Source organism: Mauremys reevesii, linkage group 5, assembly GCF_016161935.1.
Source record: "Mauremys reevesii isolate NIE-2019 linkage group 5, ASM1616193v1, whole genome shotgun sequence".
In the NCBI taxonomy this organism is placed as follows: domain Eukaryota; kingdom Metazoa; phylum Chordata; order Testudines; family Geoemydidae; genus Mauremys; species Mauremys reevesii.
The window spans coordinates 78,904,349-78,930,155 of record NC_052627.1 but is presented as its reverse complement, the minus strand read 5'-3'; the positions used below and the strand labels follow the sequence as shown (position 1 = coordinate 78,930,155).

General features: G+C 45.1%; 1 protein-coding gene and 1 pseudogene across 3 annotated transcripts in view; both read right to left on the bottom strand.

Moving 5' to 3' along the window:
- The window catches only part of STOX2 (storkhead box 2), a 205,655-nt gene that overhangs the window by 98,924 nt on the left and 80,924 nt on the right, over positions 1-25,807 (bottom strand). Inside the window, exon 1 of one of the 3 annotated variants that reach the window (XM_039541643.1) lies at positions 4,257-4,326. The exons of the other annotated variants lie outside the window; for them this stretch is intronic. The gene's annotated coding sequence lies outside the window, so the exon portion shown is untranslated. Of the gene's footprint in view, positions 1-4,256; positions 4,327-25,807 lie in introns of those variants that run through there. 3 annotated transcript variants of the gene reach the window in all.
- LOC120406860 lies at positions 9,350-12,220 on the bottom strand (annotated as a pseudogene).

Here is a 25,807-nt window from a genome sequence, read left to right as displayed (position 1 = left end):
ATTCCAGGTTTCAGAGTGGTAGCCGTATTAGTCTGTATCAGCAAAAAGAATGAGGAGTACTTGTGACACGAGACTAACAAATTTATTTGGGCATAAGCTTTCGTGGGCTAAAAACAGCCCACAAAAGCTTATGCCCAAATAAATTTGTTAGTCACTAAGGTGTTACAAGTACTCCTCGTTCTTTTTTACAGAAATTCCAGTTACTGTATCTGAATTCCAGATGCCATCTTGAAGAAATATTTAGGCTCAGATTTTCACTGAAATATGAATTTATAGACTTCTAAAAATATATTAAACACAGAATTACTCCTTAGTGAGGCTTTTATAGTGGACATATTTGTAATGGGATAATGTGAAGAATCTACACTGTCATCTGAAGTTTACTATAATGCGTTTTAAAATGTTACTTACATTAAAACTCAAATTAAAATTTATTATTTCAGCTTTAATTTACTTCTTTAATATGTTACTCTTTCCTCCTAAAGAGTATTTCACATTTTCAAAGGGTAGCTAATTAGAGTTCTGTAACTTTGACTGCAACTCCAACTGTTTTAATAGTATTAAAACTCTGAGGGCTGGAATAATAAACTGAGCACTGAGAGTCAGTAAATATGCAGTTAAATCTCACATCTGACTTGTGTTGCTTTGGGCAAGTCACTGCCTCAGTTTCCCTACCGAGGCAATGCAAATAAGAATTATTTGTAGTTTATATGCTCCTCTCCTCTTGACACCAGTAGGAGTTACATGACTAAAACTCCACATATAGCTTTCAAAATGAAACACTGGGGGGATTCTTTCCCATTCACCCTTATTTCCCAACAAATACGTGTAAAAATGTAAAGGACGACTTTCAGGTCATTTTTCAGTACTGCTACAAAGATGCATGTTTCCTTTGACACTTCTCCTTCATGAATTGAAGGCAACGTGAAAATGAAGATCAGCAAAGATATGACCGAGAGCTCCATTTAAAAAAAACAATTAGATAAGATTTTTTTAAGCACACAATTTACTAAACAGTCTGGGTTTCATCCCCTATAACTATATGATGCTTTTGCTGGCCAGTGTTTTCAACCTAAAAGCAGAAGCCATAATAATTAGAGCTCGCCTCAGAACTCTTAAGCTTTGTGTAGCCTAGGAAGGGGGGATAGGATAGCTTAGTGGTTTGAGCATTGGCCTGCTAAACCCAAGGTTGTGAGTTCAATCCTTGAGGGGGCCACTTAAGGATCTGGGGCAAAAATCTGTCTGGGGATTGGTCCCTTCCAATCCTGAGAGTCTGATTCTATTAATTAAAAAAAAAGGGGGGGGGGGACTGAGTTAAGGTCGGGATTAGTTAACACAAACTAGCTAAGTGTGATCTAAAAACTCAGCCACTTTTCCTAGTGCAGATATAGGTCAAGGCATAGCCAAAATTCTAGGCTGTAACTCTACCAGCTAAAAATTGAGCTAAAGATGTTCCCTGAATCTACATTAGGAAAAATATGTTTGAGTTTAGGTCAGAGTTAGCCAGTTCACATTACCTATCCCTAGCCTAGATAAAGCCTTAAATGCCAGTCTGTTTTATTATATAAGACTTCATAATGTGCTTCTGCACATGAGAATGGGGCGGCTATTCAACTGCTCCTAAAAATAAAAGGATGGCTGGACAGATGAAAAATAAGGAAAAAGAGGCAGTCTGAGGCAAGGATCTAAACGGAGTAAGTGATAAGTGGGTTGGGGGAAACAAGGTCAAGAAATAAGCCTAAGGGCTTGTCTTCACTACCAAGGTAAGTCGACCTAAGTTACAGTACTCCACGTAGCTGGAGTCAGCGTAGCTTAGGTCAACTTACCCTGGTAACTTCACTGTGCTGCGTCAAGGGAGACGCTCTCCGGTCGACTTCCCTTCACCTTTCCAAGAACAGTGAGTAACGTGGTTGACCAGAGAGCGCTCTGCTGTCGATTTAGCAGGTCTTCACTTCACTGCATTGATCTCCCCGTAGTGAAGACAAGCAATAACAGACTAACAAGTAGGGCCATACAAGCAGGGATCCTGACATTGGCTTCCCATATAATTATTCCCTACTGAAAATTACTGAGTTGAACTTTAGAGTCTACCCCAACAGATCAATTTTTACAAGAATAGGGATACAAGGAACAGCTATATTAAACACAAAGGCGTGCATGCTCGTGTCACTGATAAGCAGAGTATTTAACTCTAATTCTTTACTAATAGCCTGAGAAATACATGGACAGCAATTAATTTCATTTTACTTTTGTTTACCTTAAACAGTACACATATCTTACATGGTAACCTGACCATTTAATTTCCTGATAAGTTCTATGTACAGCAGATGCAGGATGTTTTCCTGGTAATATGTAATTTATATGGTTAATATAAGATCACATCTTTTCTTCTGAATGAGTACGTGTGTTTTCATGGTTACTGCTTTTGGTACAGAGTATGACATGAGCTGCATTTCTGTCCTGGTACAATTTAGAGCAAATTAATACATTTGTCCCAGAAAAAAAGGTCAAAAAGTCAGATTTCTGTTAAAATAAATAAATAAGCCATCACAACCACCAAACTTCTCCTTCCCCCCTCCCTCTGGTGTTTTAGATGTCTGTCTGAAGCATGTTTAAAGGCCATCTCTCACTTGCAGCACCCTTATTAGAGTGGCCATCTATGCCTCCCTCCTCCTTGTATTCAATATCTCAGTCTCTTTCTAGGCCCAAGCTGAAAAGAGTTTTCTGATGTATCTGAAAGATTTCCTCCTTTTGAAGAGAGGAATCCAGAGCAAGTTTCCTCCTGCTATTGTATCTGTTTGAAGCCAAAAAGGGTGTTAACTAGAGTGAATCAAATGTATAACTTGAACACCTAAGTTTAAGTTTTGGCTGTTTTATTTGGGGGATGGGGGGGGTGAGGAAGAGTTTCAACCAAACTTGTCATGACCCAATTCAGCTAAGAATGGGGGAGAGGGGAAGCCACCTGCATATGGACATTGAAAAGGTAATGGAATTATGCTATTCGCTCTAATAGATATAGAGGAGAAAGGGTCTGGTTCTGATTCATGACTCTAGGCCCTTTCATTACTGAGAGAGAGAGAGAGCCTTGACCAGGTTCAAGTGAAGTTGTTGTTCTTGCTGGTTACTGTTACTGGTGGAGGCCCTTACAATGGCTCAGCTGGTCAGATCTCCCACACAAATCATTAAAGAAAGAGGCAGAATTAGGGGTGGGGACTGGCCACAAAGATCCCAAAGTGTTTTGAGTTGAATCAGAAGAAACCGACAGCCTTAACAGCCATTCCCCCACTTAATTTGTGTAATTACCAGAAGCAGACTGCCTACAAATGGCCACTTCAAGGATGCTGGCTTGGCATTACACATTTAAAGAGAATGACTTAGAATACCCTTAATATATCCTAAAGCAATTTTTTTTATTAAGTAAAAAGTGTGCTAAACACCTCAAACTCCTGGTGAGTTTACTGGGAGTTAAGGAAGCTCAGTAACTTGCAATAATTGCATAAAAGTTTCAGATGCTTTCATGAGTTATCTATTTTGGTCCTCCTTCACATTTAAACAAAATGAGCAAACAAGTATTCCTAAGCATTTCTATTGCATTTTTGATCATCAGAGTCCTTTACAAAAATTAAATAATCAATCCTCCTTGACAGAATTAATTATTACTATCTCTGTTTTACAGACAGGGAAACTGAGACAGAATGAAAAGTGACTTGCCAAAAATCACAGAGCAAGTCAATGTCAAAGTTGTGGTTAGAAATCAAGAGTCCCTGACTTCCAATTCACAGACCACACTTTCCTTAATTTATGAAACATGTGATCGCTCCCATATGACATGGTGTGTCCAGTGTTAGCAAGATGCGGATTTTGAAGTAACATTATGATCCTCTTTGAAATTAAAAAAGTAAAACCAATTTGCAAATAGAAAAAGGACAGACCTTTAAAATAGCAGGGTTGGTGGGTACTGCCATTTTAGCTTTCGAGGCCTAAGGGTCAACTGGCTCAGATTCTAAATGAAATGAGAGTTTAAACTGACAAGACTCCATCTTGACAGTAAAATCAAATGGGGGAAATAATGAAGACACATGAACAGCAGCTTTACCCCTCATTTTAGGGAAAAAATGAACCTTAATCCCAAAATCAAAGTTTGTATATCTGTACGCTCAAGGATTCATTTCTACATTACTACCTTGCCTTGTTCATTGCATATAGTGAATCATATGTCTCACAAGGAGGAAATTAAAGCAGCTTTGCTTTATTACCATTGGCTGAGTTTGATAGTTGACAAGCTTCCAACATAATCACAGGAATCAGTTTTGGAGTGGTGCTTAATTCCCTGCAAAAAAATGCTGACATTTCAGTCTCTATACTGTTAGCATGTAATGAGAATCCTTTCAAAGCCTGTAGAAATAAGCAAGGAAGAATTATGAGAGTTTGTGTTTGTATTGCAAAGGAGATAGCAGTCTCTACACCAAACAGGCAATATAGAAATAGAGTGACCATGTGTCCTGGAAACCTACAAATAGCTCCAATTTTCAGGGGCAGTCCTGGCCTCCTGGTTGTATTTATAAAACTAGGGATTTCCTAAGTATTTCAAGCTGGGATGTGGCGTAGGTTTGTCCTAAAGTTACTGTGCAGCTGGAAAAAACGGTTACTCACCTTTCGTAACTGTTGTTCTTCAAGGTGTGTTGCTTATGTCCATTTGATTGTAGGTGTGTGTGCTTGCCACAGGCACCGGTGCCAGAAGTTTTTCCTCAGGGATATCCATAGGGGACCGATTCTGGCATGGCATGTGTAAGCACCAGTATAAGGGGCGCTTCCAGCCCCCTCCCTCCCTCAGTTCCTTCTCTCCAGAACTATGACAGAGGGGAAGGAGGGTGGGTCATGGATTGGAAATGAGCAACACATCTCAAAGAACAGTTACAAAAGGTGAGTAACCATTTTTTCTTCTTCAAGTGCTTGCTCATGTCCATTCCATTGTAGGTGATTCCCAAGCAGTGCCTCAGGAAGCAGGTAGGAGTTTATGGATGTGTCAATTGCAACACAGCTCTGCCAAATCCAGCATCATCCATGGCTTGCTGGGTGATGGTATAATGTGTTGTGAAGGTGTGTACTGACGACCACACTGGAGCTCTGCAGATATCCTGGATGGGGACATGAGCCAGGAAAGCGGCCAACAATGCCTGAACTCTCACGGAGTGAGCAGTTACTATTGGTGGGGGCATCACCCACGCCAATTTGTAGCAGGTACGGATGCAGGTGGTGATCCAGGACGAAATCCTCTAGGACGCCCTTCATTCTGTCAGCCAACGCAATGAAGAGTGGAGTCAATCTGCAGAAAGGCTTAGTATGCTCTAGGTAGAAAGCCAGGGCATGCCTGATGTGTAGGGTGTGCAGGAGCCTGTCCTCGTTAGACACGCGTGGCTTTGAACAGAACACCAGGAGGAAGATGTCTGGGTTGACATGGAAATGCGACACCACCTTTCGCAGGAGGCGAGATGGGACGCAACTGGATTTTATCTTTGTAACACACATTTACGGGGGCTCTGACGTAAAAGCTTTAATCTCAGAGACTCACCTTGCTGATGTAATAGCTACAAGGAATGCGACCTTCCCTGACAGATGGGAGAGAGAGCGCAAGAGGCTAGAGGCTTGAGAGGAGGACTGGTAAACCTGAAAAGGACTAGATTGAGATCCCATTGGGGGAACCGTATTGCGGACTGGAGGAAACATTCTCTTGGGGCCCTTGAGGAACCTGATTGTCATCTTATGTGAGAATACTGATCTACCCTGGATGTGCAGTTGGAATGCTGATATGGCCGCCAAGCGCACCTTAGTCAATGAAAAGACAAGGCCCTGTTGCTTTAAATGCAGAAGGTAGTCCAGGATGGATTGTAAAGAGGCACTGGTAGGGGAGATATTCCACTCCAAAACCCAGCAGGAAAAGCATTTCCACTTCGCAAGGTAGATAGTTCCAGTGGAGGATTTTCTGCTTTCCAGAAGAACCTGCTGGACCTGCGTGGAGCAGGCCTGCTCCTCAGGGCTCAGCCACACAGCATCCACACTGTGAGGTGGAGAGAGGTCAGATTCGGGTGCAGCGACCCTCCAAGATCCTGAGAAAGCAGGTCTGGATGGCTAGGGGAATCCATGGGACTGTCATTGCCACATCCATGAATGCACCGAACCAATGCTGGTGAGGCCAGGCCGGGGCAAACATGACGACTCGTGCCTTGTCCTTGATCTTGAAAGGGACCTTGCTGATCAGTGGGATTGGCAGAAAGGCATACATGAGACCCTCTGACCACGACAGACGGAAGGCATCCAATAGCGAGCTGCAGCCGAGGCCTTGTCATAAGCAGAATTGGTGGCACTTTCTGTTCTGTCTGGTTGCGAACAGATCCATTTGGGGAGCTCCTCACTTTTGGAAGAGCATCTGGGCAACCTCCGAGTGGAGGGACCACTCGTGGTGAGAGAAGAAGGACCTGATGAGGCGATCTGCCAGTGTGTTCCAAATACTGCAGAGGTGAGAGGCTTCTAGGCAGATAGCATGCTGGATGCAGAAGTCCCACAGGCAAAGGGCTTTCTGACACAGGTCTGATGATCAGGCTTCCCCTTGTCTATTGATGTAGAACATGGAGGCTGTATTGTCTGTCAGTACTTGCACCACTCAACCAAATAGAAGGGGAAGGAATACCTCGCATGCCATGCAGATGGCCGAGCTCTCTGTTTATGTCAAGTGACAGCTCCTCCCGTGACCACAGTCTTGAGTTTTGAGGGCACCAAGGTGCACTTCACAGCTGAGGTCAGACACATCTGACACCAGGGATTCTGTGGGCCATGGAGCCACAAACGAAACCCCTTCCAGCACCAGATTTGGATTGCACCACCGTTGGAGGGAGGTGAGTACCTGGGGCAGAATCATGAGGAGCCTGTCCAGGGGGTGGGTTTGAGGAACAGACCAACAGCCACATTTGAAGGGGCCTCAACCACAGCTTGTGTGCTGGACTACGTAGGTGCACGCAGCCATGTGCCCTAGGAGTCTGAGACAGACCTGAGCTGCAGTGGGCAGATGTGGCGACTTGGGCAATCAGATTCGACATTGCCCTGAACCTGGCTTGTGGTAACAATTCTCTGGTTGGGTAGAGTCGAGGACTGCTCCAACTAACTCTATCCTCTGAACAGGGACCAATACTGATTTTTGTTTGCTTATCAACAGGCCCAGGGCATGACAAGTGGCTTGCAACACCTCGATACTAAGTTGCGCCTGCCCTTTTGAGCAGCCCTTAATGAGCCAGTCATCCAGATAGAGATAGGTCTGGACCCCGACAGTAAGCTGCGACTACTGCCATGCACTTTGTAAACACTCTTGGCGCTGTTGCTAGAATGGACAGGAGCACTACGAACTGGTAATGTGTCTACTGACCAAAAACCATAGAAATCTCCTGTGGCCTGGAAATATTGAGATGTGAAAGTATGTGTTTTTCAGGTTGAGGGCAGCATATTAGTCTCCGAGATCCAGGAAGGGGATGATGGAGGCCAGGGGGACCATGTGGAACTTCAACTTCTTGAGGTATTTGTTGAGGTCTTATAGGTCTAAGATGGGGCATAGGCCCCCTTTGGGCTTCAGAATGAGAAAGTACCAGGAGTAAAATCCTTTTCCTATTTGTTCTACGGGAACTTCCTCCACGGCCCACAGTCACAAGAGGGCTTGTACCTCCTGGGCAAGTAATTGGTCATGAGAAGGGTCCCTCAAGAGAGATGGGGAATGGGAATGAAAGGGAAGACAGAAAGAAATTGGAGGGTATACCCCGCTGCCACCGTATTGAGGACCCAGTGATCCATAGTTATGGCAGTCCAAGTGGGGAGGAAAGGTAACAAACAGTGGGAAAATAAAGGGTAAGACAGAGCCTGTTGCAGGCTGGGAAATCACCCTTGAGCGTCCCCTCAAAATGATTGCCTGTTCTTGGGAAGGGCGTGGTTTGAGCTCAAATGAGCCCCTGCTGCAGGTGGCTGGCCTTGGTGACGCCTATATCCCCTGCTGTTTCTGCAGGACGGTTCCGCTTTGGTCTGGCCCATGAACCTCTGCGTTTGCTGAGGTTTAAATATCTTCCTAGCATGGGCCTGGATGTACAGACCCAGTGAGCAAAGAGTGGCCCTTGAGTCTTTTAGGCTGTGTAATCTGCTGTTTGTTCAGCAAATAAATAGGGCCGAGCCATCGAACAGGAGGTCCCGGAGGGACTATTGGACTTCCACCGACAGACTAGATGACTGAAGCCATGACACCCTTTTCATGGCCACCATGGAAGTCATTGCCTTGGCTGAGGAATCTGCCACATCTAAAGTGGCCTGGAGGGAGGCTCTTGTGATTGCCCTACCCTCATGTAGTATGGCATTGAACTCCTGCTTAGCGTCCTGTGGGAGCAAGTCAGCAAACTTGGCCGTGGACTGCCATATGTTAAAATGATACCTGCCAAACAAGGTCTGGTGGTTTGTGATACGAAGCTGTAGGCTGGCTGTCTTATTATTATTCACTCCCTGTGGAGCATAAGGCGCCAACCACTCTCCTCCATTCATTTTGTTCTTGAGTGAGACAGCAGATTTCATCCCACTTCATTCCCATACCTTTCATTTCCTCTTCAATGGTCCTTCGCCACGTCCCCAATGGTCTACCTCTCCTCCTTCTTCCTTGTGGTGTCCATCGTAGGGCAATACAAGGGTGTCTGTCAGCATCCATTCTCAACACATGCCCCAGCCACCTCCATCTTCGTTGTTTGGCTTCATCCACTATATTGTTGATGCCCGTTAATCGGCTCACTTCAACATTGGTGATACGCTGCGGCCAATGTATGTTAAGAATTCGCCTAAGACATCTTCCTTCAAAGCCCCGAAGCCGACTTTCTATCTTCTTGTTGGTCCTCCATGTTTCCGCCGCATAGAGCAACACAGAGCAGACGTTCGACCTGTAGATCTCTACCTTAGTTTTCATTTGCAAGATGGTTGACCTCCAAATATTCTGAAGTCTATAAAATGCATTTGCTGCAAGACCGATTCTGGTAGATATCTCCTTCTGAATATTGCCATCAGCCGATATGTAACTACCAAGATATTTGAAGTCGTTCACCTCCTCCAATTCTACGTCACCTAACACTGTCTTCATCGAGCTGGCTGTTTTTACTTTCATTATTTTGCTCTTACCGACATAGAGTAGCAAGGTGCGTAGGACTTAATATCCACCTACTCTATCAGTCTTCTCTTGGAGGTCCATCTGAGAGCTTGAAATCAGGGCGATGTCATCCGCAAAATCACAGTCTTCAATATGACCAGAGGGTCCCCATGCGATCCCTCTTGGCCTATCTTCAGTGGCTTTCCGCATCACCCACTCTATGACCACAAGACATAGAATGGGTGAAATAACGCACCCTTGTCTAACTCCCGTTCTCACATAGAACCACTCCTTCATGGCGAACACAACACTTATTGCCGGCATACATATCTTTGAAGATGTTAATCACTTTCGAAGGGAATCCATATATTTTTAAGATATTCCAGAAAGATGGATGGTGGACACTATCAAATGCCTTCTCGAAATCGAGATAATTAATGAACAGTGGCGAGTTCCATTCAAGAGATTGTTCCATTATCGTACGTAGTACAAATATCTGATCAACGCATCCTCTCCCACTCCCAAATCCTGTTTGTTCTTCCCTCAGGATCTCTTCTACTGCTTGTCTTCTTCTCTGTAACAGAACTCTGCAGAAAACCTTCCCGAGCACTGATAGTAAGTTTATACCTCTCCAATTACCACACAAAGACAAATCACCCTTCTTTGGTAATTTCACAATGATACCTTTCTTCCATGCTTCAGGTCCCTTCTCTTCTTCCCACACCTTGTTGAATAGCTCCTTTAGAATCCCGGCACTCATATTCAGGTCGGCTTTTAGCATTTCTGCGGTTATTCTATCTTCACCTGGTGCCCTGTTTGCTTTTGTCTGTCTAATAGCCTCTTCTATCTCTCGCTCTATGATAGGCCCACATTCTACCTCCATCTGAAAACTCGTTTCCTCTATTTCAACTACCTCTTCAGGATTTGATCTATTTAAAGTCTCTCTAAAATGCTCTGCCCATCGACTGATTTGTTCTCTCTTTTCTATCAATATTCTCCCATTCTTTCCTCTAACCGCTGTTGACCTATTGCTGAACCCTCCTGTCAAAGTCCTCATGATTCTATACACAGTTCTTGTGTCGCCCCGCGCGGCTGCTGACTGTGCCTCTCTTGACAGACTGGTAATATAATCCCTTTTGTCTTTTCGGGCACTTCTCTTCACAGCCTTGTTTTTCTCCCTATATTCTTTGTTCGCAGCTTTCTGTTGTTCCAGTTAGCATGCGTAGTTTTGCTATCTTCCTCTCCTCAATGAGTTTCCATGTATGATCTGAAATCCACACTTTCCGCTCTCTTCTCTTATAGCCAAGCACTGTCTTGCTGGTCTCTACATATGCCTTCTCAACGTTGTCACAAAAAGTGTTTATATTACCAGTTCGCAAGTCATTTAGAAGTTGAAACTTTTTCGAGAGCTCCAATATGAACTGTGCCTTTACCGGCGGTTCTTCCAACTTCCTTGAGTCGAAAATTTGTTGCCCATAAACTTTCTTCGTCTTTCTCAATTTTATCTGAAGCTTGCTCAATACAAGATGATGGTCACCACCTACATCTGCACTTCTTGATACTCTAGTATCCAGCAGTGACCCTCTCCACTTCCGATTGATTGCAATGTGATCAATTTGATCTCAAAATCAAATTGATCATCCCCATCCGGTGATATCCACGTCAGCTTGTGTATTGTCTTATGTTGGAAGATTGTTCCACCTATCACCAGTCCATTCTCAAGACATAAGTCTACAAATCGTTGACCGTTGTCATTTCTCTCTCCAACTCCTTCCCGCCCCATGCATGCTTCATACCCGGCATTGCTGGAACCGACTTTAGCATTGAAGTCGCCCATCAAAATCAGAATGTCGTGGCATGGGGTCTTAAGTATCTCTTCCTGAAGTCTGATATAGAACAAGTCTTTTTCCTCCTCCTCAGCTTGTTCAGTAGGTGCATAACATTGGATGATGGTAGTCTTCACATATTTAGAGAAGAATCTCGCTCTTATTATTATGGAGGTAACAGGACTCCATCCTAACAAACTCTTTCTCGTCTCTTTGTCGACAATGATGCCCACCCCTTCATGATGATATCCATCTATGCGTCCTGAATAAAAAATTGTCTCACCAGAGTCCAGTATTAACATACCAGTGTCCGTCCACCTCATCTCACTGATCCCAAGAATGTTAATGCCATATTTTCTCATTTCCTTTGTTACTGATGCTGTTCTCCCTGTTTCATACATTGTTCGAACATTCCATACCGCTATCTTTATTTGTTTTTTGGGTTTGACAGGCTGGCTGTAGAACACATTTTCCTGCCAAAAAGATGAAGTCGCTTCATGTCTTTATTTTTTGAGATCAAGCTGGGCTGCCCCTGCCTCTCGAGTTTGTTGACAGCCGCGACCACCAGTGACTCGAGGGAGAGGTGTGTATATAAGTATTCAAACCCCTTTCCAGAAACGTTGTACTTGCGTTTTGCCCTCTTAGAAGTGAGGCAGGGGTAACGGGCACAGGTAGACCCCTCTTTGCTGTGGCTGCTGCCGCCAACTCATCAAATAGGGAGTCTGCAGGTTCGGACATCTCCTCCACCTCCAATCCCAGGTTGGCCGCCACCCATTTAAGCAGCTCCTGGTGGGTTCTGACATCATCTTGAGGCACAATCTGCGACAGGCCTGCTAATGCCTCATCAGGCGATGATGAGGGGGAGGCCGCCCAGGATGAGGGGAGGGTTCCATGTCCCCTGCCTGGGAAACCACATCAACCAGAGGAAGTGGCTATTGGGCCCCTTGGATGGACACAACATCTGAGCCTGGGAATGGTTGAGACACAAGGCCGAAGGTCTTTCTCATGCCCCTGAGACTGAGCGGTGGGCCTGAGGTCCCCCAGCTTGGCGAACTGCCCATGAATTATAGATTTGCCAGGGCCCAGGCCACTGACCCTGTGGCCACATGCTTGCAGGTTGGCTCTGGGAAGAACCTGCTGGCTGTGCAGGTGGCAGTTGGTCCCTGGGGACTATTGACTCCTCGCTCTCAAAGCCCAAGGAGGAATGGTCTTCCTCTGGTGACCACGGTGTCGCCATAATAGGGAGACTTCCCCCTCTGTCTGGCAGTCTTATGCCTGCCAATCAAAGAGCAGTATCAGGAGCCCACTGAGCTGTGCCATGTATCCGGCAACCTACAGCGCTGCTCAAAGGCCCGGTAATAATCTGGAGAATGCCGCCACCCGTTTTGGGGACAGTGTGCAGGCTCCGGTGATTGGGACTGGGAGCATGGGGATCGTCTATGACACTCCGGCGGCCAACGTCTGGTCTCCGGCGACCAGTGATGGTCGGGTGACTGGCATCAGCCTTACAATGACTGGCATCCGGGCTCTGGAGATCAATATTGCTCTAAGGAGCAGCGCCAGGACTCCGGAGAGCACCGAGGAGGCTCTGGTAAGCGGCATCTGGGAATTGGGGAGCAGCACCTTTTGGATGACCGCTGCCAGAGTTGCGGGGACCAGCAGCGTGCCTCTGTGGCCCGGTACCACAAATCCGGTGACTGATGTATGGATCCCAGAGATCGGTGCCTGGAGCTCAGTGACTGGTGCCGGGAACCCACCAAGTGGCGACAAGTCTGTGATTTGAGACACGGCTCTGGAGATCATTGGCACAGATCTGGTGAGTGGACTGAAGTATGGTGCTGTGGGGGTGACTTCCTCAGAGGTGCCATTGAGGGCTTTCCCCTAGAAACAGATGGGCGGGAGGGGTTGTTTAGCCTCTCTTCCCGAGAAGTGGGTGGCAGTGGGAGGGAGAAGATGTCTTTTGCTGCTTGAAAGACTTCTGGGGTGGACGGCCATGAGGTACCACGTACCTCTACCACTACCTGGGGTAGAAGACAGATCGCAGGACAGACTAGGCCCAATAGGTGAGGCTGCCGCTTGGCTATGCTCCGGTGATGGCGAGATGGTCCGACTTGGTCCAGGCTCCTCTTCTCCCATATATTTACCCTTACAGGACCCCAGGGAGCGCTCTCTCCTGGATTTTTGTGCCGATACTGATGACAAGGTTTGGCGTCGAGAGGCAGCCAGTGGTGGGGGCACACTTTTTGGTCAATGCTGAAGTACTCGGCACCAAGTCCGAATGTGCCGGCTCCAATGCCAGTGCAAGACCAGACTCCATGAGGAGCAGGTGGAGCCAAATGTGTCTCTCCTTTCTGGTCGGAGGTTTGAATCCCTTGCAAATACAGCACTTTTCAAGAGTGTGGGCCTCACCCAGACACTTTGAACAACTAAGATGTGGATGTCTGATTGGCATGGGCTTCTTAAAGCAATCCCAAGGCTTGAAGCCTGGAGAGCCTGGGCTAAGTCCCTCAGGGACTATGAATAACTAAGTATATTAAAAAGAACAGGAGTACTTGTGGCACCTTAGAGACTAACAAATTTAGTCTCTAAGGTGCCACAAGTACTCCTGTTCTTTTTGCGGATACAGACTAACACGGCTGCTACTCTGAAACCTGTAAGTATATTAAGACTATTAGGAACTGTTAACTACCTCTAACTGCAACTATTTGCACAAGGAAGGTTCAAAGAACCACTGAAAGGGAAACCCCTTGCTAGAACTAGAGGAGCATTCCAGCACTGACACTGGCAGTAAGAATAAACTGAGGGAGGGAAGGGGCCAACAGTGCCCCTTATACCAGCGCATATGCACACCACTTCAGAGGGTGCCAGAACCAGTCTCCTACAGATACCACTGAGGAAAATCTTCTGGCACCAGTGCATGTAGCGAGCACACACATCTACAATGGAATGGACATGACCGAGCACTCAAAGAACACCACCAGAGCTAACCAGGAATCTATTGCTGACGTGACCTTTCTTTTATATCTTGGTGGAAATGGAAAAGGCATCAGACCCACACAATTCAGAGGTACCAAGCAGCACAAGTACTGTGGAATGCTCCTTGGGCTGCGGTGCAATGTATCCTCTTTAGGCCACTTCTCCCCCAAGGTCCCCAGAAGAGAACAGGCTGTGGGAGGGGTGTGTGAAGCAAACATACCACTATGGACAGAAGAGAGAGAAGCAAGGGTGTGGATGAGACAAAGGAGAATACAGGGTGGAAAGTAGAAGACTGAAGGATGGGAAGATACGACAAGAGAGTCGAGCAGAGGACAAAATGAGAAAACATGAGAGAAATTAGTACAGGCAGCTGAAAGCAGAAAAAAACAGGAAGGAGAAGAGTATAGTTTAACAACAGAGAAAAAGAAAGAATAAAATAAGATAGGACTAAGAACAGGGGAGAGAAACTAGCAGAAGAAAAATACTACAGATATCCGTGATGCTACAGTCTACTAGCTCTCCAGTTGTACAGTCGGCCAGTGAAAACAGGTAAACAAGAACTGAATTTCTAATATAAACATATAGAAAAAAATTAAAAACAAAATTTTCGGACTTTTACACACACACACACACACACACACTCCACAGGAGTTATGGATGTGCCACTACTGTCAGATAAAGCAAAAAAGAGCACTAACCCAGGTAACCTTTAAAGAAAGGTTTGTGCAATCCCTTATTGCATAAGAAAGTCTGGTAACAGGTTACAACTGTCCTTTGATTTTAGGAAGTAACAGGTTTTCTCCTTCCATACGTTAGCACTTGGGTGCACTAACAAAAGTAAATCAGAAAACATACACTGTAGCACATCTCCTTTTCAGATCACTAAGGCTTTCAGGTCACTAGTGTTATTAATTTGTCACCTATAACAAGCACTCATCATCCATACCATATGTGAGGAGCGTGGGGGAAACAAACAGAAGCCACGCTATTTGGCTGCCCAGGCTTGTACCCCATATTACAAAATAAGGCAGCTTCTGCTGATGGATTTAACAGCTACAAAGGAGTTTTAATAGTTGTGTTCATTCAAAAGATTCTTTCTTCTTGGGGTATGTCTACACTACCATAGTAGTTCGATTCTACTTAAATCGAATTTGTGGAATCGATATTACAAAGTTGAACGTGCGTATCCACACTAAGGACAGTAATTCAACTTTGTGAGTCCACACTAACGGGGCAAGCGTCGACACTGGAAGCGGTGCACTGTAGGCAGCTGTCCCACAGTTCCCGCAGTCCTCGCTGCCCATAGGAATTCTGGGTCGAGCCCTCAATGCCTGCTGGGGGAAAAAACGTGTCGAGGGTGGTTTTGGGTAATGTCGTCATTCAACCGTCACTCCCGCCCTCCGTCCCTGAAAGCGCTGGTGGGCAATCAGTTCGCACACTTTTCTGGTGAGTGACAGCGCGGACACCACAGCACTGCAAGCATGGAGCCCGCTGTGATCATCGCTGCAGTTATGGCCGTTGTCAACTCCTTGCACCTTATCGTCCACCTTTTTCACAGTCAGATGCTGAGAAATCGGGCGAGGAGGCTACGGCAGCGCGGTGAGGACATGAAGTCTGAGAGTGGCACAGACCTCTCACAAAGCACGGGACCCCGCGCCGTGGACATCATGGTGGCAATGGGTCATGTTCATGCTGTGGAACGGCGATTCTGGGCCCGGGAAACAAGCATGGACTGGTGGGACCGCACAGTGCTGCAGGCCTGAGATGAATCACAGTGGCTGCGAAACTTTAGGATGCGTAAGGGAACTTTCCTTGAACTGTGTGAGTTGCTGTCCCCTGCCCTGAAGTGCAAGGACACCCGGATGCGAGCAGCCCTGACTGTGCAGAAGCGAGTGGCCATAGCCCTCTGGAAACTTGCAACGCCAGACAGCTACCAGTCAGTAGCGAACCACTTTGGCGTGGGCAAATCTACCGTGGGGGTTGCTGTGATGCAAGTAGCCAACGCAATCGTTGAGCTACTGCTCTCAAAGGTAGTGACCCTGGGAAACGTTCAGGTCATCATAGATGGCTTCACCGCGATGGGATTCCCAAACTGCGGTGGGGCTATAGATGGAACTCACATCCCTATCCTGGGACCGGACCACCAGGCCAGCCAGTATATTAACCGAAAGGGCTCCTTTTCAATGGTGCTGCAAGCACTGGTGGACCATAGGGAACGTTTTACCAACATCAACGTCGGATGGCCGGGCAAGGTTCATGACGCGTGTGTTTTCAGGAACTCTGGTCTGTTTAGACGCCTGCAGGAAGGTATTTTCTTCCCGGACCACAAAATAACTGTTGGGGATGTGGAGATGCCTATAGTGATCCTCGGGGACCCAGCCTACCCACTAATGCCCTGGCTCATGAAGCCCTATACAGGCGCCCTGGACAGTGACAAGGAGCTCTTCAACTACCGGCTGAGCAAGTGCAGAATGGTGGTGGAGTGTGCTTTTGGATGTCTCAAAGGGAGATGGAGAAGCTTACTGACTCGCTCAGATCTCAGCGAAACCAATATCCCCATTGTTATTGCAGCTTGCTGTGTGCTCCCTAATCTCTGTGAGAGCAAGGGGGAGACCTTTATGGCGGGATGGGAGGTTGAGGCAAATAGCCTGGCTGCTGACTACGCCCAGCCAGACAGCCATGCGATTAGAAGAGCCCAGCGGGAAGCGATGTGCATCTGGGAGGCTTTGAAAGCTAGGTTCCTCAGTGAGAAGGGTAATCTGTGACTATTAAGTTTGTTTACAGAGAAGCTGAACCTGCCCCCATTTCTTTACCCAGCTAATGTTGACTATCCTCTGCAGTTACATACCCCATTCACCCCGTCCCCCCGCTTCCAATGCACGCTTAAAAATAAAATAGATGGAACTTTGTTAATTAACACCGTTTTCTTTATTACTGATTTCATGGTAAAGGGTTGAAACTGGGATGCAGACTGTGGTGGGTAGGGTGTGTAGTGATGTAAAGACTGCTTCTAAACTCGAGGAATGACAGGCTCCTGCTCCTAGAGCGGTCCGCAGTGGCGGACTGGTTGTTTCAACGGAGCCTGCCACCCCTCCTTTTTGGGACTCTGTGTGTGGGGGCGATGTGACTTTGTGGCGGGGGAGGAGGGTTACAGACACCCTGCTGCGTGGCTCTGTGATTGAGGATAAGGACCGCTGCATAAGATCTCTAACCGCCCTCCCCCGCCACAAAGTCACAGAACATGAAAACCACCTCCCAGACTGACCAGGGTGCCTACTGACTGCACTGTGTGTGTGATCTGCTGCTGAACCTGCCCCCGTGTCTGTACCCTGGTAAAGTTGACTGTCCTGTCCAATTACCAACCCCCTTCCCCCCCTTCAAACACAGTCTCCTCTAAAAGAACATGACGGAAACAGTAATTAACAGAAAAGTATTTTTTATCATCAACTAGACAGTTAGGGGATGAAACTGGGATGGGGGCTTGGGTGAGGCGGGAAGGAAAGGACTTATCAAAATTTTGGGAATGAGACCCTGCTTGTAATTGAGCACTGTGCAGGGGTGGAGTGACAGTTTTCACAGCCCCTGCCGCCCCTCCTTCTTGGTACTTTGGGTGAGGGGGGTATGGGACTTTGTGGCGGGGGAGGGCGGTTAGAGAAAGACTGCAGTGGGGCTCTGTCCTCCTGCCTCCGGTCCTGCAGAACATCCATAAGGCGCTGGAGCATGTCCGTTTGCTCCCTCATTAGTCCAAGCAGCGTTTGAGTCGCCTGCTGGTCTTCCTGCCGCCACCTGTCCTCCCGTTCGCTGTGTGAGCGCTGGTACTGCGACATGTTCTCCCTCCACTGGGTCTGCTGAGCCGCCTCGGCTCAGGAGCAGCCCATAAGTTCTGAGAACATCTCGTCCCGTGTCCTTTTCTTTCGCCGCCTAATCTGCGCCAGCCTCTGTGAGGGGGATGCCGGGGTAGGTCGGGAGACAGTCTCAGCTGTGTGATGGGAAAAAGGGAGTGAATTCCTTACAGAGATACATTTTTGCGAACAATGAACATAGTCTAGTCTGTCTCTGTGAACAAGACCATGCACAGCACCTATCTCATGCGCACTCAGGACAAGGTCGACTTTTCGGCCTTCGCAATCAGTCTTGCAGTGGAGATCAGACAAGCGGGGCAGCACAGCAGAATTCGAGTAGCAGGCAGACATGGTAAGCCGTAGACTTTTGGCTGCTTAAAACTAATTTATAGCAGTGCCCTCCTTTCACGGTCAAAGCAATGCTCCTAGCGTTGGCCTGTTCCTGCTGCCGGCAATCCGGAAAGCATGAACTCTGCCCATCTCACCCCATCGCGGCTGTCGCCGGGAAAGATCCCTGTATGCTGCCCCTATCCCGCCTCCACCACGTGGCTGTAAACCACCGGTTATAGTTATGTAAAGGAACAGGCAAGCAGTCCCAATACTAACATTCCCCTAATTCAAAGCAGGCCACCATGAGCGAGATCACCCTGCTGAGGATCAGTGACACAGATAAAGACCGCATGCTGCATGAAAGCCATCAAAAACCAGGGCCCTATGCCGCCATGCTCGTCGAGGCAATGATACCAGACTACCTGATGATAGCCTGGCGCGGAAAAGTGTGCTACCACGGAGGACGCAATAAGGCCGCTCTCCCCAGGAACCTCATGCAGAGGCTTTTCAATTACCTCCAGGAGAGCTTCGTGGAGATCTCCCATGAGGATTTCTGTTTCATCCCCGTATATATTGACCTTCTTTTCGCATAGTTAATATTCCTGTTCTGTTAAAAATAAATGTTTAAAGCACTTACCGACTGATCCTTTCCCTGATTCAGGGTCCGGGATAACGGCTGGGGAGGGTTGGTAGGGGATCTCCGTGAGGGTGATGAAGAGATCCTGGCTGTCGGGGAAATCAGCATTGTAAGCGCTGTCGACTGCCTCGTCCTCCTCATCTCCTTCCTCATCTTCCCCGTCCGCGAACATCTCCGAGGAACCGGCCGTCGACACTATCCCATCCTCAGAGTCCACGGTCAGTGGTCGGGTAGTGGTGGTGGCCGCACCTAGAATGGAATGCAGTGCCTCGTAGAAACGGCATGTCTGGGGCTGGGATCCGGAGTGTCCGTTTGCCGCTTTGGTCTTCTGGTAGCCTTGTCTCAGCTCCTTGATTTTCACGCGGCACTGCGTTGCATCCCGGCTGTATCCTCTCTCTGTCATGGCTTTGGAGATCTTCTCGTAGATCTTCGCATTCCGTTTTTTGGAGCGCAGCTCCGAGCACTGAACTCATCGCCCCACACAGCGATCAGATCCAAGACTTCCCAGTCAGTCCATGCTGGGGCCCTCTTTCTATTCTGAGATTGCATGGACACCTCTGCTGGAGAGCTCTGCATCGTTGCCAGTGCTGCTGAGCTCGCCACGATGTCCAAACAGGAAATGAGATTCAAACTGGCCAGACAGGAAAAGGAATTCAAATATTCCCGGGGCTTTTCCTGTGTGGCTGGTCAGAGCATCCGAGCTTGGACTGCTGTCCAGAGCGTCAACAGAGTGGTGCACTGTGGGATAGCTCCCGGAGCTATTAGCATCCAATTCCATCCACACCTACCCTAATTCGACATGGCCATGTCGAATTTAGCGCTACTCCCCTCATCAGGGAGGAGTACAGAAATCGAACTAAAAAGACCTGTATGTCGAACTAAATAGCTTCGTTGTGTGGACGGGTGCAGGGTTAATTCGATTTAACGCTGCTAAATTCGACATAACCTCCTAGTGTAGACCAGACCTTGGACAAACTGTTTGAGAAGGGGTGTGTGTGTGAGAGAAATCCAGAAATTGAACATGTGAGAGAAGAAACTTTCAAATAGAAGAGGGGAAAATATTTCAAGCTTATCACAAGGCAACCCTGCAGCCTAACTCCAGAATATCAGGTTATATTATGCTATGGTAATAATTCTGGCTTAATTACACCTCCTCTTAAGCTAGTTTCAGATCATATTTCTCTCACTGTTATGTTTTGGGAACATGTGATGACAGGAATGCAGTGCTGCTGCACAAATGCTGTATTTCACTGATTAATTTTTCTATGTGTTGGCTTATACAGTCCAGTGTTTATTTTAGCTAGCACCACTTTTAGATAAATCCTGCCTTCCTCCTACCCCTTCTAAGGGAAGAAAGCCCCTCATATATGTGTTTCCACTCCAGCCTTTTTGATTGCATTCATAGCTTCCCTTGTACAGAAGACAATTGATAAGGGAGTGTTAATCTGGGTAGCCCAGGCTACTAAAAAACACAGCTTGGCACCAAAGGGAATACACTTTACAAGTTATAGTCTTCTCTTGATATAAATTGTTAGCTCCCATTATCATTGAGTTGTGAAGCGTGTGAATCAAGAGGGAAAGGAGGTAGGATTATGCCTCTAAAAAAAGCTGGGCAAGAAAAAACCTGAATACTGCACAGACTTTTAATCAGCCAAGCCAAACCGAGTTATTAAACCTCTCATATACAATAAAAATCAAAACCCTGGAAAACTGGAGTTATAAAACAGTTAGGTTCATTTGTTGGCTGCTTGCACAAAAGAAGTAATAGTAAAGGATGTGCCAAAAATGTTGACCTCAACTTACTTGTTTTCCACTAGTGTCAAATATCTTCAGTACACTGATATTTAAGTAACAAATTGATATGCAGAAGCCAGCTGTACTATAAATTAGACATAACCTAACCGTCTGGTATGGGATGTTAAAAAAAAAGATAAAAATAAATATCTAATAAATCTTTACTAGTAGTAAAACCCATGACATATCTGTTTTTCAAAGATTATTGTACATATACCTCTTTGCCTTTTTTCCTCATTCCCCCATAAAGAAATTAATTGGCACTCAGAGTTTGTTCTTCCATGCCCTTTAAAAAAAAATACATTCCAAAATAAAAGGAACCATGTAACTATATCCATAACAAGTGGGCAATTTCTGTATTTTTCAGCAGTTACCATTCACTGGCACATTTATTTTTAAATTCCAAGCTCCTATACACAGGAGGAAAGTATTCCCCTTCCACACACAGAAACCTGAACAAAAACACCAGAGGCACATTTGCAAATGAACTGACAAATATGTTTGATGGATAGTTTAAAACTTAAACATACCAAGGGAACTAAATCTTGACAACTGCTAAAACTCCATGGAGCATTTTTTGAACTACCAAGCACTAACTTCACCTTAAAAATCCTTGCTTATAAGTATATACACAATATAGTATGTATATAGCATATACATTATATATAGCATGTACAAAAAAAAAGGGACTTTAAAATGATGGGGAAGTCTGCAAGTTTGAAAAAAATCTGAACACCTTCAAGCATGAACACTCCCATGTATACTTGAGGCTCTTCACAAGTTTGTTTCACACAGGTAAACACCTCTGTGTAACACTGAAAATACTTGATTGTATAACTTCAGAATGCTGCCTATATACACCAAACACCTGGAGTGAACCAGGAAATGGCCAGAGGCCCAGTTGTAAAAACTACGTTTCCCTGCTACAGTGGAGATGTTAGAAGTTAAAGCAGACTCTTGAAGCCTAACGCGCATATCTAGGACGACAGTGGACCACAGAAATGAACATTCACTACTGTTAATCACAGTCCCAGAGATTGTGCAGTTGGGTCTACCCCCACATAAATATGGGCATTGCTTGAAAGCAGTACAAAAGACAGGACCCATGAGCCAGGACAGCAAGCAGACCACTTACCATGGGCCTGATCCAAAGCCCGTTGAAATCAATGGAAAGATTCCTATTGATTTCAATAGTCTTTGGATCTGGTGCCAGGGTTTCACATTACTACGCTCCCACACTGGCAGATTGTCATTATGTGGCTGTTGTAAGTGGGGCACTGTGATTTCTCTATTGCTTTTTGATGCCCCAATGGCATTGATGAGGGGGAAGAGGGAGGACCTGTGTATCACTGGAATGCTCACCATGTGTATTCTCCATTACTATGGTTTGTTGCCATCCTCAACTGTGTTCCAATTCGCTTTTGTAACACACACATTACTCACCCATATACCCAGAGATGATTCCACTGTCGTGTTTATGGGCTATGCAGGAGATGATGGGCACAACTTGTTCTTGCATACCTGAACACGTTTTTCTGAGTACTTCTCAGTGCCTATGTTTCACATTCAAGAAGAGGACAAGGGAGGGGCATTTACCAAGGGCACAATGGGGTATATTCCAAACCTACATCTCCTCCTCACAACATTTTTAAGTTCTCATTTTAAAAATATTTATGCAAAAGGAAAGACTTTTTTAAAATTTTTACATAATAACGCAAACTGTGAAAGCAAGTTTGCCAGTCCTGGGGAACTCTGCAATACACAATATTCAGTTTCTTTTCTTTCTTTTTTTTTTAAAGCCAAGAAAAAGTGTTATCTAGTATAGAAGGGTTATCCCCTAGCTTGTCTGAAGCCTGCTATGGGATCATTAACCTCTTCCTGGAGTTGCACAGAAGGAACCTAGATATAATGCCTTATCTGAAGCATTAGTGTCACACTGGGTAGGAGAACAAACCCTGGTATGAATTTTTCAAGTTACAAATCTTCCAGCCAAAGTCAAGAGTGAGAACAACAGAAACTTGACAACACTATGAAGTGAGAGTCAATTATTACATGGGAACATCATTGCAATAGCCATGGAGAAACAGTGACTATTTCACTATTTCAAGTATAAAATTAAAAGGCATTCTTGTGCTGTAAAATAAAATCCTCAATGCTTCTGGGTAAAAGATTACTTAATCAATTATAGAACAAAGCGTGTGAATAGGAACAGCAAAGGATCACGGTTCTTCCAGAATAAATGCTTTTCACATTACTGTACATTTGTGTGAAGCCCAGGAAGCTACTTGTACTTAATAGTTCAAGAAATCTAAAGAGAGCCTTTAAATAAACCAAACCTAAATTAGGTGATTTTAGAAGAAAGTTCATAGCCCACATTTCTTTGAATTAAACAACTTTCACTCAAAAGAACTACAAAGATACTAAGGAACTGGTGCTTTCTCTGGAGTCCTCATTAAAAACTGATCACTTTTGAACTGAAATTAATACCTTTATAGTCAATTGAGGTAAATGCCATTAGTCATGCTGATCATCCTATAAACTCTTGAAGGAATGTCAAACCCAGCTACACAAATTTAAAATGCTCTTTTTCTCCAGTTATTCTAAGATTCTTCACATGCTCAACCTAAACCTGTCTTGGGTTCTGTGAAAGAGTAAAGGAAACTCCACCTGCATGCGCTCTCACCTTTTTTCTTGATCACTTTCTTGATGCCGCTACCACCTTCCTCTCCCTCCTGCCACACCTATAAAACAGGTCAGGAGATTGGCCTCTAAAATCCGTGGATCCAAAGTCCTTCTATTTTCAAGAACAGTCCCCAGAACTGTGTGGAATGAAATACGAAAAACCTAGAGAGACCTTGTGTTCAGAAATGAAACAAAGGTAGCGTCATCAGGGAAATCCTTAAGCATCTTTGCTTCAATTGCCTGGGGAGTAAGGAGCTGTGAGCACAAGCACCTGTATTTTTAGTGTCCTGATCCCCTAATGATTTCAGCAGTACTTAAACGCCAGAGATTTCCACTCACGGAAATAAACAATTGGGGGGGGGGGTAGTATTTCTAAAGGCTGATGCTATTATTGAACTGCCAATGAAAAAATTTTGGCTAACATCCCTTAAATATATCCCCCAGTGTTCCTAATCTGAACACAAAAGGTTGGGATTAAAAATGCTGAGATTAAAACTGCAGCTTCTGTGCCCATTGATGACAATAGTTTAAATCCTTGGCTATTGCTTCTTGAAGGCACAGCCTACACACGGTCTCCAAAGTTCTTTGAAATGTTAAATACTAAGCTGGAAGAGGTCATAAAGGAAATATTCTTTATAAAAGAAACAGATACAACGTACAGCTTTTGAAAATTCATTCCTCAGTTGCTTTGCTTTCAACAGCCAGCATGTTCTCAATTTGTTATTGTCTACAGTTCTAACTTCTTTTGAAATGAAACTGGGGAATGGAATAGCTGAATTAGATCTGGAAACAGCTGCCAAAATATGCATGTTTTACTTCTTAGTGCTCACCAGTCTCCAGTAAAAAAGATATCCTGTTTCTTAGCTGGAAAGACTAATTCCTTATCTAATCAACTGTCCTGACTATCCAAATCCCACCCATTAAAAAAAAAAAAAAAGTTCTATTGTATTCTGGATTCCAGAATCAGACTGCCCGCACCAATACAGACCTCCGTTTCACTGCAAATCCCGATGGTGAATTATCTTTCCACAAACAATTTCTTGATAAATAAAAATAGAAATCTAGAATTATAGGACAGTAGTTTATCACCTCCCTTCTTCCCATAAATTAACAACCCCTTTGTTTATCATATTTGTTGTTGATTAATATGAGTAATGATATACAAAAAAAAGTATGAGGACAGCCAATCAATCGTCAATCAGGGCCTGGAGAAATCACCATTGTGACATATCAGCTTTTCCCCCCAAATATAGCATCAGCTGAAACTGCTAAAGCCACTGAACTGTCACCTTAGCAGTCAGGCAAAAAAATATATAGATATATTGCAGTGCTAGAGGTGAAGTGACATGGGGCCAACCTGGATGTGATGAGCCAGGCTACACAATCTGAAAACCTGCAAAGAATGCTTCATCATCAAGAACAATTCCTCCACATCATACCATGTTCCATCTATTTAGGTTCTTCTAACAGTTCCCATCAGACTAAGAGTATCTGAGCAGAGTTAACCAAACCAAAATCACAGTAGACTGGTGGTCACATTTCCCCCTGCATTTCCATCACCCCAACACACTGGGATTTTGGGGGAAGGGGATTCCTCCTCCTGACTCCCCCATTTCATACCTTTCCATTCTTTCTTGTTGCCTTCACCTATTTTTCTTCCTCTCTTCGTTGCACTTTTAAGCAAAATCTGGGAAAACTAAGTTGAAAAATTAAGTTTTATACTCATTCTGATACCTGAGAGCTTTGTGGTCACTCTTATCCTCTCTGGTAATGACTTTCAAAGCCATGGCCCTATTACCAGGGAAGTTCATCTCATGTTACCAGGGACTTAAGGTTTCAGGTTGACAGTTGCATAGTTCATGAGGAATGCAACCACTTGGGGAGGTCACTGTTCCACAGATACACACACTGTTGGGGGTATTGTTGGCCAAGTCTATGAAGGGCTTTGAAGATTCATAGAGATCTTGAATTTGATCAGTTCTAGGGGGAGCCAGTGCAACAAACAAAGCACCAGAATATGTGCTGGGTGGTACAACTAGAAACATGAATTTTGCTTTGTTTTATCCAGCTGTCAAAACACTGCTCAGCCAACCCAGGAATGAATAGATATAATTTAAACCCTCATTTCTGAAAGAACACAAAACAATTTTTTAAAAAAATATGAATAATCTAAAGGGAGTTTACCGATTGAGAGAAATTCTAGCAGTCAAACTAATAGGTCCGTATTGACTCGATAAACAGGTTAAATACACCTCAGACATTCTGGCACTCTCAAAACACAGAGGCCACACCATAAGCCCTTCATTATAGGAGCTGCAGAGAGAACATCAGGAAATAAAACTGCACATTTGTTCACTGATACAGCAATGGAAACTATCCAGATACCCAATTGCATTTATTATAAAAACCCAGAGTATGAATAATTTCCTGGATAATAGTTAGGGTCAGTGTAGGAGGCAGCCAGCTTGTCACATTAAAGGTGCACAGTTCTACTTTTGTAGCATGACAGGGTATCCAGAGTTGAGCCTGCTATCTAACAGATTGGAATTTCACCCATAAAGCA